This window comes from Salvelinus alpinus, chromosome 15 (genome assembly GCF_045679555.1).
Source record: "Salvelinus alpinus chromosome 15, SLU_Salpinus.1, whole genome shotgun sequence".
Lineage (NCBI taxonomy): Eukaryota > Metazoa > Chordata > Actinopteri > Salmoniformes > Salmonidae > Salvelinus > Salvelinus alpinus.
This window is the reverse complement of record NC_092100.1, coordinates 45,374,046-45,392,932: the sequence shown is the minus strand read 5'-3', so window position 1 is coordinate 45,392,932 and position 18,887 is coordinate 45,374,046. Positions and strand designations below refer to the sequence as shown.

The following is an 18,887-nucleotide window of genomic DNA, read 5'->3' as shown; positions in this document are numbered from 1 at the left end:
AGAGAGGAGAGACAGTTTAAAAAGGTCAGAAATATGCTTGGCGATTATAGGGGCAGCAACCTTAAAGATGAAATGGTCTAAACCATCTGACCCAAATGTTTTTTGGGGGTCAAGTTCAAGGAACTCCTTTGGCAGCTCGGACTCAGTGACCACCTGCAGGGAGAAACTTTGTAGCGGGACTGAGAAAAAAGAGGGATGTGCATTGGAGCTAGTCACATTAGAATGGGTGGGAGATGAGGAAATGTTAGATGGACAAGGAGGCATGGCTGAGTCAAATAGGAATCTTGACTTAATGAAGAGGTGATTAAAAAGCTCAGCCATGTGCTTCTAGTCAGTAACAACCACATCATCAACTTTCAGGGACATTGGCAGCTGTGAGGAGGAGGGTTTATTCTCCATGTCTTTAACCGTTTTCCAGAACTTCTTGGGGTTAGACTCACAGAGAGAGAAATACTCCTTAAAGTAACTAACTTTGGCCTTCCGGATAGCCTGAGTGTACTTATTTCTCATTTGCCTGAACGAGAGCCAGTCAGCCTGAGTATGCGTGTGCCGAGCCTTTCACCAAATGCAATTCTTGAGGTGGAGTAACTCTGGAAGATCACGGTTGAACCAGGGGCTGAACCTGTTTTTAATTATCATTTTCTTTATGGGGGCGTGTTTGTTAAACATATCACTGAAGGTCCAAGCGTCTTCGACAGAGGGGGATCAAGCTGATTCTATACCAATTTACAGAGGCCAGTTCATGAAGGAAGGCTTGCTCCTTAAAGTTTTTTAGTAAGCGTCTATGACAAATCAGGACAGGTCGTTTCACTGAGCAGCCATTACGAACACAGGCTGTAAAACAGTGATCACTAAGGTCATTACAGAAAACAGCACACTGATATCTATCAGGATTATTTGTGAGGATAACATTGAGGAGAGCAGCCTTTACTGGGTGTTTGGAGTCATACCTTGTGGGATTGGTAATAATCTGAGAAAGATTTAGGGAGTCCGATTGCTTTAGGACTTGGTCAGGTGGTTTAAGCATGTCCCAGTTTAGGTCACCTAGCAGGAACAATTCAGACTTAGTGTAAGGGGTCAGGAGAGAGCTTAGGGCAGGCAGGGTACAGGCCGGTGCTGATGGAGGACAATAACACCCAGCAACAGTCAACAAAGAGCTATTTGAAAGTTTAATGCTTAAAACCAGCAAATCAAATTGTTTGGGGACAGACTTGGTGGAGACAATCGAGCACTGAAGGTGATCCTTGGTAAAGATTGCCACTCCCCCACCTTGCCAAAAAAGGTTATAACCAGAAAGGTTAACATCAGTATTCAAAACACTCTTTCTTAACCATGTCTCAGTAATGACCAACACATCTGGATTTGAGCTGTGAACCCACACTTTCAATTGATCCATTTGAGGTAATAAGCTTCTAGTGTTAACGTGCCAAAAACCCAGGCTTTTACGAGAGCAGAAATCAGTGAAACAGATATCAGAGCACAAGTCAGAATTGGGGCTAGCAACAGTAGATGGGCCAGGGTGTACATGCATATTTCCAGATATCATCAACAGTAATACAATCAAGGCACGGCAGAGGACAGGGAGAGCTCTACAGTGTTGATTTATGACATTTGAATGTGCATTAGATGGCAACAATATCATATTATACAGCAATTTCATCAGGTAACATGACTACAAAGTCGGCGAGAGGTGGTTAGAATAGGATGGGAGGCCAAAAATCTGTGCAACCAATAGAGAGTCAGAATCCCGAGTGTGGGAACAGACATAGTCTGTCCCATGGTTGGGTAAACAAGAAAGTTTATAGTCAACAAAGCATGCAGGAGTCATGAGTCATGAGGAGTTCACTATGGTGAATCACAAAAATAAAACAGAAATACACTACGGAAAAAGAAGGAATAGCACGTCAGAATTCAGCTCAATGTAATTGAATAATCCATACAGTGGGGCAAAAAAGTATTTAGTCAGCCACCAATTGTGCAAGTTCTCCCACTTAAAAAGATGAGAGAGGCCTGTAATTTTCATCATAGGTACACTTCAACTATGACAGACAAAATGAGGAAAAGAAATCCAGAAAATCACATTGTAGGATTTTTTATGAATTTATTTGCAAATTATGGTGGAAAATACAATCCTACAATGTGATTTTCTGGATTTTTTTTTCTCATTTTGTCTGTCATAGTTGAAGTGTACCTATGATGAAAATTACAGGCCTCTCTCATCTTTTTAAGTGGGAGAACTTGCACAATTGGTGGCTGACTAAATACTTTTTTGCCCCACTGTATAAATCAACCACTTCTGGAAAAATTTGAAAACTCTAAACAAACAACAAAACAAAGAGTTATCTATCCAAAATGGAGATGTATGGATAAACCACTTCTCCAATCTCTTTGGCTCTATAACAAAGAACAAACAGCAAAAACATATACATGATCAAATATAAAGCCTAGAATCAACTTTTAAAGACTACCAGAACCCACTGGATTAAATTGATTGAACTATAGGACAAAATACAAACCCTCCAACCCAAAAAGGCCTGTGGGGTTGATGGTATCCTAAATTAAATGATAAAATATACAGACCACAAATTACAATTGGCTATACTTAAACTCTTTAACATCATCCTCTGCTATGGCATATTCCCTATATTTGGAACCAAGGACTGATCACCCCAATCCACAAAAGTGGAGACAAATTTGACCCCAATAACTGCTGTGGGATATGCGTCAACAGCAACCTTGAGAAAATTCTCTGCATTATCATTAACAGCAGACGCGTACATTTCCTCAGCAAAAACAATGTACTGAGCAAATGTCAAATTGTCTTTTTACCAAATTACTGTACAACAGACCACGTATTCACCCTGCACACCCTAATTGACAAACAAAGAACCCAAAACAAAGGCAACGTCTTCTCATGCTTTGTTAATTTCAAAAAAGCTTATGACTCAATTTGGCATGAGGGCCTGTTATACAAATTGATGGAAAGTGGTGTTGGGGGAAAAACATACAAAATTATAAAATCCATGTACTGAAACAAAATGTGTGCGGTTAAAATTGGCCAAAAACAAAAAAAAATTCCCACAGGGCCGGAGGGTGAGACAGGGATGCAGCTTAAGCCCCACCTTCTTCAACATATATATCAACGAATTGGAGAGGGCACTAGAACAGTCTGCAGCACCTGGCCTCACCTTACTAGAATCTGAAGTCAAATGTCTACTGTTTGCTGATGATCTGGTGCATTTGTCCCCAACCAAGGAGGGCCTACAGCAGCACCTAGACCTTCTGCACAGATTCTGTCAGACCTGGGCCCCGACAGTAAATCTCAGTAATACAAAAATAATGGTGTTCCAAAAAAGGTCCAGTTTCCAGGACCACAAATACAAATTCCATTTAAACACCGTTGCCCTAGAGCACACAAAAAACGATACATACCTCGGACTAAATATCAGCGCCCCAGGTAACTTCCACAAAGCTGTGAACGATCTGAGAGACAAGGCAAAAGGAACATAAAATTCAACATACTAATTAGGATCTGTCTAAAAATACTTGAATCAGTTATAGAACCCCTTGCCCTTTATGGTTGTGAAGTCTGGGGTCCGCTCACCAACCAAGAATTCACAAAATGGGACAAACACCAAAATATCCTCTGTGTACAACGTAAAACACCAAGTAATGCATGTAGTTAGGCTGATACCCGCTAATTATCCAAATCCAGGAAAGAGCTTTTAAATTCTACAACCACCTAAAAGGAAGCAATTCCCAAACCTTCCATGACAAAGCCATCACCTACAGAGAAATTAACTTGGAGAAGAGCCCCCTAAGCAAGCTGGTCCCGGGGCTCTGTTCACAAACACAAACAGACACCACAGAGCCCCAGGACAGCAACACAATTAGACCCAACCAAATCATGAGAAAACAAAAAGATAATTACTTGACACATTGGAACAAATATTTCAGAAAAACAGAGCAAACTAGAATGCTATTTGTCCCTAAACAGAGAGTACACAATAGCAGAATACCTGACCTCTGTGACTGACCCAAAATGAAGGAAATCTTTGACTATGTACAGACTCAGTGAGCATAGCCTTGCTATTGAGAAAGGCCGCCGAAGGCAGACCTGGCTCTCAAGAGAACACAGGCTATGTGCACGCTGCCCAGAAAATGAGGTGGAAACAGAGCTGCATTTCCTAACCTCCTGCCAAATGTATAACCATATTAGAGACACATATTTCGCTCAGATTACACTGACCCACAAAGAATTCGAAAACAAATCCAATTTTAATAAACTCCTATATCTATTGGGTGAAATTCCACAGTGTGCAATCACAGCAGCAATATTTGTGACCTGTTGCCAAAAGTAAGGGCAACCAGTGAAGAACAAACACCATTGTAAATTAAACCTATATTTATGTTGATTTATTTTCCCTTTTGTACTTTAACTATTTGCCCATCATTACAACGCTGTATGTAGACATAATGACATTTGACGTCTTTATTCTTTTGCAACTTTTGTTTATTATCTATTTCACTTGCTTTAGCAATGTTAACATATGTTTCCAATGCAAATAAAGCTCTTAAATTAAAATAAAATTGAATTGGAATTGAATTGAGTGAGAGAGAGGGAGAGAGAGAGAAAGAGAGCGAGAGAAAGACACAAACATACACAGAAAAAGAACCACACACACACACACACACACACACACACACACACACACACACACACACACACACACACACACACACACACACACACAGAACTCTGTTCACACACACAGCCAGCCAGTCAGCCCCAGCAGTCTCTTCCCCAGTCCAGTCAGGTCTGTTTTGGGGGGGATTTGCGGGGGAGCTGAGGAGAGGCTCTTCACATGGAAGGTGTGACCTGACAAACAGTGACACATGATTTTTGGGGTAAATGTGTTCTGTGTGAGGAGGAGGAAGGGAAGGACTCTCCCCCTCTTTCGCTCTTTGTCATGTGTTTTGCATTATCTCTGTTCTGAGTCTGCTCAGCTTCAAGAGCCTCAGACTACAAATCCTATTCATTACACATCATCTACATACCTGCTGCTGCCTGCTGCTGGACACAGCTCGGAAATAATGCCCCAAGCTGGCTCTTGGTGGTTGTGTGCGTGTGTGATGTGTGCATGCCCATGTGCGTGCATGTGTGTGTGTGTGTGTGTGTGTGTGTGTGTGTGTGTGTGTGTGTGTGTGTGTGTGTGTGTGTGTGTGTGTGTGTGTGTGTGTGTGTGTGTGTGTGTGTGTGTGTGTGTGTGTGTGATGTGTACATGCCATGTGCGTGCATGTGTGTGTGTGTGTGTGTGTGTGTGTGTGTGTGTGTGTGTGTGTGTGTGTGTGTGTGTGTGTGTGTTTGTGTGTGTGTGTGTGATGTGTGCATGCCCATGTGCGTGCATGTGTGTGTGTGTGTGTGTGTATATAAGTTGTTCTGTGAGTAAGCAGTGTAATAGATGGTGATTGTGTTGCTGAGGAACAGTGTTGTGTTGTAACAAGCAGATGCTTCACAGAAGATCACTTACTGGAGCTCAACACCACACTGAGTCAGAACTGAACACATCCTATTTAAGAACATACCATCCCAAATAAAATTGATCACCTAACCTTTACCAAGAACCCATCTATTTTCAGATGTATCTAACCGAAGCTGTTAGATGTCTTAGATGCCAACTCCTAACAATGACAATAGGAGTTGTTAAGACAGCACAACCAGATCTAGGATCAGGTTAGAAATACACCTCATTTCACTATTTCACAATGTGCCATTCCTGTGATGTAACCATGACATCACCATCGTTCACAAAGGGCAACTATTGCCGGGAACTGGGATCTCGGAAATCTCTGACTTCCGACTTCAGTGAGTTCAAGACAACTGGGAACTCGGAAAACAATGAGCTCCGACTCGGAAAAATTGTGTTGAAAGGTCATCCAACTCGGAATTCCAAGTCGGGAACTCCGGCCTCTTTCTAGAACTATGACTTTCCGACCAGAAGATCACTGACGTCATGATTTTACCTTGTTTTTTCAGAGTTCCCAGTTGTCTTGAAAGCACCATAAGTATAAAGGACAAAACTTTTCTTCCTTTTCAAGTTGTGGCCGGTGTGTGTGTGCGTGTTTGTGTGTGTCTGTGTGTGTGTCTGTGTGTGTCTGTGTGTGTGTGTGTGTGCGTGCGTACGTGTGTGTGTTTGTGTGTGTGAGACACTCACTACCGCAGCTAAAAACGAGTCAGTCTTCTCCTTTCAACACTGGGGCGACACGGTGGACACTCAGGCGGGGAATAAAGGCTTCAATAACCTCTGTCATTCAATAACCTCTGTCATAACCATTCCAACAACCACATTGTTGATATGGTAAACAACATTGTCCATGACCATGTCCTTTATGCATATGTTAAATCCAGGAGTTTTTTCCAACCATGTGCATGTGACCCACCCGACTAGGAAAAACTCCTGGCCTTACACAGTAGCTAAGGTAAATCAGACTGATCTGATCTCGAGGTACTTGGCCATATATAGCTATGCATCCTGCTATAACTAGGGCCCAGAGTTTTTCCTGGTCAGTTCATGACAAAAAAAACTCCTGGCCCCTATTTAGACCACATCACTGAAGTCTTCACTTTAGTCAGGGTGAGATCAAACTGACTATGCCCCTTAACCCCTTAATCACAGTACAGATGTAGGATCTTAATTTGATACAGCAGGAAAATAATCCTGCAGCAACAGGAAATGTTAATTATTACATGGATTATAATTAACGGACACTGCAAGTTTTACATTTCTTGAATTGCCGGAAAGTTCTTGTACAACAGGGCGATCAAATTAAGATCCTACATCTGTAGTTGGGGTTATAGTAATTTATTCCTATGCTGTTGGCTGTTTGATCCCAGCTTCTGAGGTTAACCCCACCTCACCCTGCTGTCTCCTCAATGAGATGAGGGTTAAGCTAAGGGGGGGGGGGGGGGGGGGTTGGTTTAATGGTGATACCCCCCTCTAGGAGACTTTGAAGATGTGTTTTTATTTTTTTATTTTTTATTTTATTTAAATAGGAAAGTCAGTTAAGATTAAGAACAAATTGTTATTTACAATGACAGCCTAAGAACAGTGCCTTGTTCAGGAGCAGAACGACAGATTTTTAAAAACCTTTTAAGTCAGGGATTCGATCTAGAAACCTTTCGGTTACTGGCCCAACGCTCTAACTGCTAGGCTACCTGCCGCCCTGCGTTGATGACACTGTCGATCTTTCCATACCGCGTGCATGTGTGTCTGTCTGTGCTCGTGTCCATGCGTGCCTGTGTATGTGTGTCTGTCTGCGTATAATAAGGTTTACAGGGGTGAAGTGTAATGTTACATTAACTAACACAGGGAAAGGCAGTAGGAGGGCTTCGTGACGGCTTGGGAGCCTAACAAACAGAGGAATCAACCACCCAGAGAGGAAGTCAACAAGAGATGCCTTACTTTGTAAACTCTGTGGCCCCCCTGGCAACAACCAACAGCCACCGGCAACAAGAGCAGCCACTTGCATACAGTACATGTGTGCAACAAATATGCCATCTGTACCCAGTGACAGCTTTGCAATCAGCACCAAACAAGACTGCACCGCAAACAGGAAAACAATGCAGAAATGGGGGAGGGATAAAGGGTTGAGGTGAGAAGAGAGAGAGAGAGCTAGGAAGACAGGCAGACAGGCAGGCAGGCAGACAGACCACGGTAGAGTGAGATTCAATTGCTCTCGACTTACAGTTTTGACGGAAGAGGAAGTGCAGTAAAGCAGAACAAAACTGCCCTAAAGACCTGATTTCAGTAATCAGGTCTTTACTGTATGCTGATTATAGTACAGACACTCTCACTGCTGAGGGGCATTGCAGTAAAGTGGTGTTAACTCCTGCAAAGACTCCCCATGGAGAAGATTATGGCACAAACAGCGCTGTTGGGTGGACTGCAGTAAAGTGGTTTTTAGTGTTGCTTTTACTGTTGCCGAGTGGGGCTCTAATGACCAGCCAACGATACCATGAGGCTCTCCCTTCTCATAGTGTGTGTGTGTGAGTCATTCCAGTCTTCTACAGACCTATAACCCCCTTTTAAACACACTACTGTTGCACACTATAGACTCCTTACAGAAATATAATATCCTATGATGTAACTAAGGAAGTCTACTGAAGATTGTTCTCTTTCTTGTTTTGTGGAGGTCTTTTAACTTGCCCTTTAAATCTCAACATGATGTATCCCCTATTTCACTCTATTCTCTCTATCCTTCTGTCTATTTTTACCTTTCCCTCTTCTCTTATTTTCTCTGTCTTTCATAATCTTCTTTCTCTGTGTCCTCCTTTTTCTCTCCTTATTCTTTTCTTTCTTTCCTTCCCCGTCTCTCCAGCCAGCTCTGGAAAGTCCATTCACACAGTGACACAAGGACCGTCTCCTCTCCCTCCTTCATGGCAGACCAGACCGTAAGCCTATGTTTTTTCAATTAACCCAGGCTCCTGTACACTATTCAGGAGAGCATTTGGCCGGCACAGGCAGAAAACAAATGGAAAGTCACTCAGGATCTCCCTCCGGGAGGGAGAGGCTTCAGAAATACCCGTTCCCCCTAGAAGTCCCAGAAACAGAGCAGTAGTAGCAGCACGATCAGACAAGACCAGAACATTAAAAGGAGAAAATAAAGCAAGAGGCATATACTCCATCCCAAATGGCACCCTATTATCGTAGGGCTCTGGTCAAAACTAGTGCACTATATAGGGAATAGGGTGCTACTTGGGAAGGATGTAGGAGTCTGTGATGATAGGGGTGAAGGCTTCACCGCAGGGTGTCAGTGTGCACTTGAAGGGGATAGTGGGCCTAGAAGAGGGGGAGTTGAAGTAGTGCATATGGACGGATTTCCATGGGAATGTGGATGAAAGCGAGTGGGGTGAAGTGGTGGGGCTGGGGCCGGTGGTGCCCGGCGGGGAGAGGGGACAGATGCAGTAGGACTCACATCAAAGCTGCTGTCACTGGGCTGCAGATGAGGAACGCATGCAGACTGTCTGCTCAGGGGCAGTGACACCGAGATGGCTCCCAGAAGTATCCGGCCTCTAGGTTCTCTCTCTCTCTCTCTCTCTCTCTCTCTCCCTCTATCTTATTTACAGAGATGAGCTTCAAACAGCCCATTGGATCGGTCTGCCCCGCAGCAGAGCAAATAAACACACTGTCACTGACACACACTATGTCTTTCACCGACACACATAGTCTATCTCTCTCTGTGTCTCTCTCTCTCTCTTATTCTTACTCACACATACATACAGGAGAGGGCCTGACCCAGCCTAGCACAGATTAGTCCAGCACAGCTCAGCTAAGTACAGCAGAGCACAGTTTAAACTAGTCCAGTTCAGAAGTTTACAGTAGGTCAGTAGAGATACGAATCATTGTCCAGTCCAGCCATATTTGCAGACTAGTTTATCAAAGCTGGAAAAAAGTCCAACCCAGCCCAGCCGGTTGAGTCCAGCCCAGCCTAGTCCAGCCCAGTTGAGTCCAGCCCACTCTAGTCCATCCCAGTTGAGTCCAGCCCACTCTAGTCCAGCCCAGTTGAGTCCAGCCCAGTTGAGTCCAGCCCCTTCTAGTCCAACCTAGCCCAGTCCAGACACTCTAGCCCAGCCCAGTCTAGTCCAGACAGTCTAGTCCAGGCCTGGTAGAGAATTCTCAGTATTTATTGTCCTTTTTAAAGTCACATTATGAGTGAATTTAACATAAACATATGAAAAGGAACACTGTCAGCATCACCAAACTGTCAAAAAGGGACAAAATACGAAGATTACATCATGGAAAAAGATCTGTGACAGAGTGTGTGTATGCGTCTGTGTATGTGTGTCTGAATTTGTTTGCGGTGGGAAGAGGGATGAATGGAGGTTGCCCCCACACCCCCTCATCCCTCACGCACACCTAGATAGACAGACATCCAGACAGACATACAGACTTCACTGGTGCAGACAAAACACACTGACATATCAACAGCAGCTGTAGTAGTCTAAACTCTTACCTCAGGAGCGGTATAGTATAGTCAGCACTGGGGAAAGCCTCACATCTGTAGCAGTAGTAGTTGCTCTCCCTTTCTCTCTCTCTTTCTCAGCGGAGCGCAGACAGCCAGTCACACAGGCTAGCAGCGCAGAGCGTAATGGAGCGCACAGCAGAGCAGAGCAGGGCTCAGCACACGTTAGAAGCAGAGAGAGCACTGGAGCTGTGCAGCCCCTGGGCCCGTCCACACAGACTCTGCCTTCTGAGGATGAAAAGAGAAGTCTTCATTACCAGCTGCAGAACACGCCTCCTCCCTCAGTCCCCCTTCCTCTCCCCCCTTCCCTTCCCCTCCTCCCTCCCTCCCCTCCACACTCCCAGCCAGTAGCACGCTCCAGGTCTTGTCCCAGCCAAGTGAGAAGGATCAGACTGCCAAAGAAAATCTCAAGTCCCACTCGCCTGCCAGTGCAGTGCACAGGGAGAAAGGGAGAAGGAGAGAGGGAGGGAGAGAGAAAGTGTGAGAGAAAGTGTGAGCGAGAAAAAGGGCATGAGAGAGAGAGGGAGGGAAGAAGGCTGGAGAAAAGAAGAGAGACGGTGGAAGATTAGAAATACGGAGAAAGAGATTAAGAGGGGTAGAAAGTAAGAGTGAATGAGAGGAGGAAAGTAAAAAGGAAGCAGACAGAGAGAGAGAGAAGGGAATAGAAGAGAACATGTGTGTGAGAGAAGGGGGGCTAGAAGGGAGGGAGACAGAGAAAAAGAGAAAGGAAAGAGAAAGGGAGGAAGAAGACAGCTGTCATAGATAGGGGGAGAAAGAGAAGTAAAGAGAAATAAAAGAGAGAGAAAAAAAAGTTTAATCAGGGGGATGTTGGAGGTTCTAATTAGGGTTTGCTGAACATCCGATCAAACAGGCTGCTTGGCTTTCTGGAACTGAAGGAATGTGTGTCACCAACTCTTCTCCTCTCCCTCTTCTTTCATTTCATTCTCAACAACTGTAAATGAGGATGATACTTTACATTCGTCAGCCTTCGGCCCACCATTTTGCCTTTCCTTTCCTCTCCTTTTCCTTTCCTTTCTCCTTGGCTCCCTCTTTTTTCTTCCTGTGAACGCTCGCCCCATCAGACAGGAAACTGGGCCTTAAAGGACTGGCTGTTTACTGTCTATAATTATGAGAGGGGCCGGGCACACTGACTGCACTCAACCCAACCAGTCAGCCAGGCAGGCAAGGCAGTTAGAAAGCCCTGCCCCCAATGCCACCACACACAGACCGGAGAAGACCAAGCCAAACCAGGGAATGGCACAGAGAGAATGAGAGAAAGAGGAGAGGGGGGGGGGGAGGGGGGGGGGGGGGGGGGGTTGAGTAAAATATAAAAAGGAGGAGAGAAGGGGGAAAGAGAGAAAATAAGAAAGAAGGGGTGAAAAGAGAGGAGAATGGAGAGACTTAGCAAGAGAAAGGAGAAAGGAGGGAAGGGACACCGAGAGAGAGAAATAGGACAGGAAAGGGAGAAAGAAGGCAGACAGAGGGTGAGAGAGAGATAGAGACATAGAAAGATCTGTCCAAATTCAAGATCTGTATTCATGAAACTACAGAAACATCACAGAGAGTGGGGATTGGGTCTCAGTCAGAATTAAATGGAGATGATTACAAAACAGAAAAGGAACCAAAAACGTTATTTGCATCCCACTTCCTCAAGCTGTAACTGCAACTCGACCTCACTGCGCTCATACAGCACTGCGAAATTTCCAAAACGTGTTTCCCAACACCTTCAATTTGGTCCAGAAAGCATTCAGGTCATGCTCCAGTTCATGGTGTTGCATTAGTCAGCGCCATGATCCAATTAAAAAGAGCCACCACCACAACACAACGTCACTACATCCGCCCTGCCTGCTCCCGTTTTCCTACTATTATAGGTAACCTTAAGTCTGAATATTAATTAATTGACTCCATGGGTCATGAAATGTGGTTTAACCAATTTACACTAATGGACAAAAGTTTTAGAACACCTACTCATTCAAGGGTTTTTCTTTACTTTCTCTTTCTACATTGTAGAATAATAGTGAAGACATTAATAACTAGGAAATAACACATATGGATTCATGCAATAACCAAAAAAGTGTTAAACAAATCAAAATATATTTTATATTTGAGATCCTTCAAAGTAGTCACCCTTTGCCTTGATAACAGCTTTGCAAACACTTTTGGCCTTCTCTCAACCAGCTTCACCTGGAATGCTTTTCCAACAGTCTTGAAGGTGTTCCCACATATGTTGAGCACTTGTTGGCTGCTTTTCCTTCACTCTGCGGTCCGACTCATCCCAAACCATCTCAATTTGTGGAGGGCAGGTCATCTGATGCAGCACTCCATCACTTTCCTTCTTGGTAAAATAGCCCTTACACAGCCTGGAGGTGTGTTGGGTCATTGTCTTGTTGAAAAACAAACGATAGTCCCACTAAGCCCAACCAGATGGGATGGCGTATCGCTGCAGAATGCTGTGAAGCCATGCTGGTTAAGTGTGCCTTGAATTCTAAATAAATCACAGACACTGTCACCAGCAAAGCACTCCCACACCACCACACCTCCTCCTCCATGCTTTACGGTGGGAACTACACATGCACAGATCATCTATTCACCCACACTACATCTCACAAAGACATGGCGGTTGGGACCAAAAACCTCAAATTAGACCAAAGGACAGATTTCCACCAGTCTAATGTCCATTGCTCGTGTTTCTTGGTCCAAGCAAGTCTATTCTTCTTATTGGTGTCCTTTAGTAGTGGTTTCTGCCATGAAGGCCTGATTCACGCAGTCTCCTATGAACAGTTGATGTTGAGATGTGTCTGTTACTTGAACTCTGTGAAGCATTTTTTTGGGCTGCAATTTATGAGGCTGGTAACTCTATTGAACTTATCCAGAGGTAGAGGTAACTCTGGGTCTTCCTTTCCTGTGGTAGTCTTGATGAGAGCCAGTTTCATCATAGCACTTGATGGTTTTTGCGACTGCACTTTAAGAAACTTTAAAAGTTCTTGAAATTTTCCGTAATGACTGACCTTCATATCTTAAAGTAAGGATGGACTGTTCTTGCTCTAATATGGACTTGGTATTTTACCAAATAGGGCTATCTTCTGTATACCCCCCCTACCTTGTCAACACAACTGATTGGCTCAAATGCATTAAGAAGGCACACCTGTTATTTGAAATGCATTCCAGGTGACTACCTCATGAAGCTGGTTGAGAGAATGCCAAGAGTGTCACACCCTGATCTGTTTCACCTGTCCTGGTTATTGTCTCCACCCCCTCCAGGTGTCGCTTGTTTTCCCCAGTGTATTTATCCCTGTGTTTCCTGTCTCTCTGTGCCAGTTCGTCTTGTATGTCCAAGCCTACCAGCGGTTTTTCCTGTTTTCCTGCTTTGCCTTTTCTCCTTTTTCTAGTCCTCACGGTTTTGACCCTTGCCTGTTCTGGACTCTGTACCCGCCTGCCTGACCATTCTGCCTGCCCTGACCTCGAGCCTGTCTGCCACGCTGTACCTCCTGGACTGGTCCTGATCTTGTTATGACCTTTTGCCTGTCCACGACCATTCTCTTGCCTATTCTGTTTGGATTTATGAAACATCTTAAACTCCAACCATCTGCCTACTGTGTCTGCATTTGGGTCTCGCCTTGTGTCATGATAAAGAGTGTGCAAGCTGTCATGAAGGCAAAGGGTGGTTACTTGAAGAATCTCAAATTGAAAATATGTTTTGATTTGTTTAACACTTTTTTGGTTATGATTTCATGTGTTATTTCATAGTTTGGATGTCTTCACTATTATTCTACAATGTAGAACATAGTACAAATAAAATAAAACCTTGAATGAGTAGGTGTTCTAAAACTTTTGACCCGTAGTGTATGTTTCCTAATATAGTTTGCTTTCAACAATTTAATCATATTTTTCACCAAAATAAGTTTTTTCAATAAAAAACAAATGTTCCCTATACTTTAGTCCACCATACTTTTTACTGACATTGACCAAATTTTTACAAAATGCGTGCTTTTGAACCTTTTTACATTTGAACTATTTATTTTCATATCCCTACTCTTCAAGGTCTCTACTAACAGGAATGGTGCAATATTAATCCCTCACCAACTGAATTCCAAGCCTTTAATCTTGTATTGTTGGTGACAGATTTTATTGATTTCTTACAGTCCTCTGAGTTGGCAAAGTTCGAGTGCCACAACACTGAACTGCAGTAACCCAAAAGGATACAAAATATGTAAATCGATGCAGGAGGGCTGGGGCAGTTGACCAATCAAGTGAAATTTAAAATTCACTTCTAAATCCATTGTCAAAACATGCTCTACCAATCGGTTGAGAAAAGGCTTAAAGGGTTCAAAAACTTTTAAAGGAGAGAGACTCGTATACTTCAACAACTATTGAGAGAGAGAGAGATAAGAGAGTGTGAATTGATACAGATAAAAAGAGAGAGTGCGTACGGAAGGGAATACAAGGGGAAGGAGTGAGGGTGTATGTGGTTATCTGGGGAACATTACCACCTACACAGACCCTGTCAATGGCATAATGGGGTCACTCAGAGACACACACGACCCTTACGCGGCTGTTTTATGGCTTAATCTGAGTCTTCAGAGGTAGAGTGTTAATCCAGCCTTTGAAAGCCTGTGTTTGTTTAATGTCTTCTGAGGAATCAAACAGCTCTACTCTAGTGGCGATGGTTAAGACATGAAAACAGCACGCAACAGTGGGAAGACAATACGACAATGGGAGGAGGAACGAGTCTCTTTGTCTGACACTCACTTAAGTCTTTAAAATCCCTTAGTTGTTGTTCCATGGCATTGCCATAAAGAGAGATTCACAAGCACACTGGGACACAGTGAGGCGAATGTCTTACCAATCGACCAGTAGGGGCTCTGTTGCGTTGCGCTAAAGCAGGCACTCGAAGGCAGAGTTGAGTCAAAGTTTCTCTCTCTCTCTCTCTCTCTCTCTCTCTCTCTCTCTCTCTCTCTCTCTCTCTCTCTCTCTCTCTCTCTCTCTCTCTCTCTCTCTCTCTCTCTCTCTCTCTCTCTCTCTGTCTCTCTCTCTCTCTCTCTGTCTCTCTCTCTCCCCTCTCTCTCTCTCTCTCCCCCCCCCCCCTCTCTCTCTCCCTCTCTCTCTCTCTCTCTCTCGCTCTCTCGGAATCTCTCTCAATTCAATTTCAATTTAATTCAATTTCAATTTAAGGGGGTTTATTGGAATGGGAAACATATGTTTACACTACCAAAGCAAGTGAAAGATAATAAACGAAAGTGAAATAAACAATGAAAAGTGTACAGTAAACATTAAACTTACAAAAGTTCCAAAATAATAAAGAATCTCTCTAGGACTCACATCAAAGCTGCTGTCACTGGGCTGCAGATGAGGAACGCATGCAGACTGTCTGCTCAGGGGCAGTGACACCGAGATGGCTCCCAGAAGTATCCGGCCTCTAGGTTCTCTCTCTCTCTCTCTCTCTCTCTCTCTCTCTCTCTCTCTCTCTCTCTCTCTCTCTCTCTCTCTCTCTCTCTCTCTCTCTCTCTCTCTCTCTCTCTCTCTCTCTCTCTCTCTCTCTCTCTCTCTCTCTCTCTCTCTCTCTCTCTCTCTCTCTCTCTCTCTCTCTCTCTCTCTCTCACTCTCTCTCTCACTCTCTCACCCACCCCCCTGGTCTGCCACTCTTTTTCTGTCTCAGTAGGGGAGGATGAAAGGATGCCCAGCGTGCCTCTCAATTTCATGACGGAGGTTTCTTGAATGGCCAGTGGTCCCTGTCAGTTTAGATGGATTATTGTCGGAGTTAGGGGTCCTTGTCAGGAGCAGGGGTCCCACCTTTATTCTAAGCATCTGGTTAATTCACAGCACACAATATTGACTTAAACAGACTAATAAAGAGAGGCAGATGGGAGAAGTTGAGAGGGGGAGGGAGAGTGAGAGATACAGAGACAGATACGGATACACACAGAGACAGGGGGAATGGAAAGAGAGTGAGAAAGCAAGCGAGCACAATAAAGACAAAGAAGGGGAGATTTTCTAAGCTTTTGAATTACTGTTGAACTAATGTTGTGACTATAATCAGATACAAACAGTGCATACCCCAGGCCTTGAACCGTGGCTATTAAGTGTCTATTTACACCCAATACAGGGACACAGCAGCATGCTTCAAAAGCCTGCCTGATTGCATATGAAAACAACCATAATGACAGCCTGATTAAAAGGACAACATTCAATATCAGATTTTGCAGCTATAGGAGTCGCTATCCAAACACACACGGTGTCTTTAGAGAAGCCAATGTACACAGACCAGAGGCAGGCCCCCGGAGAAAGGACAACACCAGCATCACATAAGGAGTAAGGACTGCACAGTATAAAAACAGACTGACACATGCACACACACAGGTGTGTTCGTGACGCACTACATGCGCACGCACATGCGCACGCACGCACACACACACAGCGTCTGTGATTGGGTTTCAACGCCCAGGGGAAAAGTCTATGTGTGTACAATGTAATGCCCTGGGTCTCTGACAAGGCCACTGTAGTCATGAACCAAACACACGATGTAAACAGACAGGTACACTGACAGGCTGGGATTGGACCAAAAGATATTGTGTCATAATGAAAAAACCTAATACAACCATAAAGGGTTATTTGGCTTGTCCCTAAAGGAGCACCCTTTTTGGCCCCAGGTAGAACCTCTTCACCCAATGAAGAACCCTCAAAGAACTCTACAAAAATTAGTTCTTTGAGGGTTCTTCGTTGGGCAACTGATCTCTTTATGGTTATACGTAGCACGTTTTTCGCACTTAAGAGTGAACTGTGGGTTGAGATTACACCTAAGTAGAGTACATCTTAATACTCCAGTATACTACGGTAAAGATTGTATTGATTTTAGAAGAGAGTGGGTGGGGGTGCATGTGCGACTGTGGTCAGGTTTTGGTAAGGATTCTGGAATTAATCTAATGTTGTTGTGAAATTGATATTTCACCCATAAGGGCCTGAATTTGAAGCAGAGCCTGAGACAGATGGAATAGGGGGAAGGAATGTTGTGTCGCACACAGAAAACCTTTGTGATGTTTCAAAGTGAATAAATAACGTATAACTTAATATCCTCAATGTTTCCAGACTGAATATGGAGATTGTTCCAGTCCGGTCCTGGAGCTTGTTCATACAAGGACAGTAATGGCTTGTATAATACTGGTCCAAACAAGCACATTTGGTGCGCAGCAAAGATCAGTAGAATAGCCGTTTCAGATGTGACTATATAACACACATTCTCCTACTCACACAGCAGCCTCAGGTGTTAAAATGGTATTTTCCTACTGCTGAAAAGCATTATAAAACATACAGTGCATTCGGAAGACATTCGAACCCCTTGACTTGTTCCACATTTTGTTACTTTACATCCTTATTCTAAAATGTATTAAATAAAATTTGAAATTGCGCTCAGGTGCATCCTGTTTCCATTGATCAACCTTGTGATGTTTCTACAACTTGTCCACCTGTGGAGAATTCAATTAATTGGACATGCCTTGGAAAGGCACACACCTGTCTATATAAGGTCCCACAGTAGATAGTGCATGTCAAAGCAAAAACCAAGCCATGAGGTTGAAGGAATTGTAAGTAGAGCTCTGAGACAGGATTGTGTCGAGACACAGATCTGGGGAAGGGTACCAAACAACCATCTCTGCAGCACTCCACCAATCAGGCCTTTATGGTAGAGTGGCCAGACGGAAGCCACTCCTCAGTAAAAGGCACATGACTTCCCACTTGGAGTTTGCCAAAAGGCACCTAAAGGGTTCTCAGACCATGAGAAACAAGATTCTCTGGGCCTGAATGCAAAGCATCACTTCTGGAGGAAACCTAGCACCATCCCTACAGTGAAGCATGGTGGTGGCATCATGCTGTGGGGATGTTTTTTCAGAGGCAGGGACTGGAAGACTAGTCAGGATCGAGGGATAGCTGAACGGAGCAAAGTACAGAGAGATTCCTTGATGAAAACCTGCTCCAGAGCGCTCAGGACCTCAGACTGGGGCAAAGGTTCACCTTCCAACAGGACAACGACCCTAGGTACACAGCCAGACAACACAGGAGTGGCTTTGTGACTTGTCTCTGAATGTCCTTGAGTGGCCCAGCCAGAGCCCGGACTTGAACTCGATCGAACATCTCTGGAGAGACCTGAAAATAACTGTGCAGCAATGCTCCCCATCCAACCTGACAGAGCTTGAGAGGATCTGCTGAGAAGAATGGGAGAAACTCCCCAAATACACGTGTGCCAAGCTTGTAGCGTCATACCCAAGAAGACTCGAGGCTGTAATCGCTTCCAAAGTTTCTTCAACAAAGTACTGAGTAAAGGGTCTGAATAGTTATGTAAATTGTATATTTCTTATTTTATTTTTTTTATTTTTGGAACAATAAAAAACAACTGTTTTTGCTTTGTCACTATTGGGTATTGTGTTTAGATTGATGAGGAAAAATAATAATTTAATACATTTTAGATTAAGGCTGTAACGTAACAAAATGTGAAAAAAGTCAAGGGGTCGAAATACTTTCCGAATGCACTGTAAATATATAGAGTTTATAATGTGTATTAAAGACCTCTGGGTATTTAAAAATGTCCCTTGCGAGGGGTCACATTTACTTCTGGGTTAAAAGGCTAATTAAAGAAGCATTTCGTGAGACAGACATTATTGACTCACTGTAATGTTATTGCCTGTTAATTAAATGTATTTTATGCTAAATATATCCATGGGAAAAGCTTATTGCTACTTGGAACTGTCTCCTTATAAAACAACGACAGAGTTTACTTCAGAAATAAAGATGCTTTCAAACGCCTTTTCGCCACTTTAACCCCATAAGGTCGAATTCCGTGCCCCGTGGGAAAATAATTAGCATAATAAAAAAAG

The 18,887-nt window shown here is 43.7% G+C and overlaps 1 protein-coding gene across 4 annotated transcripts in view; it reads right to left on the bottom strand.

Annotated features, from left to right (window-relative positions):
- Positions 1-18,887, bottom strand: part of LOC139540152 (zinc finger protein 469-like) — a 139,454-nt gene that overhangs the window by 72,224 nt on the left and 48,343 nt on the right. For 3 of the 4 annotated variants that reach the window (XR_011668101.1, XM_071343742.1, XM_071343741.1), the window contains one exon: positions 10,015-10,251. The gene's annotated coding sequence lies outside the window, so the exon portion shown is untranslated. Of the gene's footprint in view, positions 1-3,432; positions 3,484-10,014; positions 10,252-18,887 lie in introns of all 4 variants that reach the window. The other variant, XR_011668102.1, reaches the window with a different exon arrangement.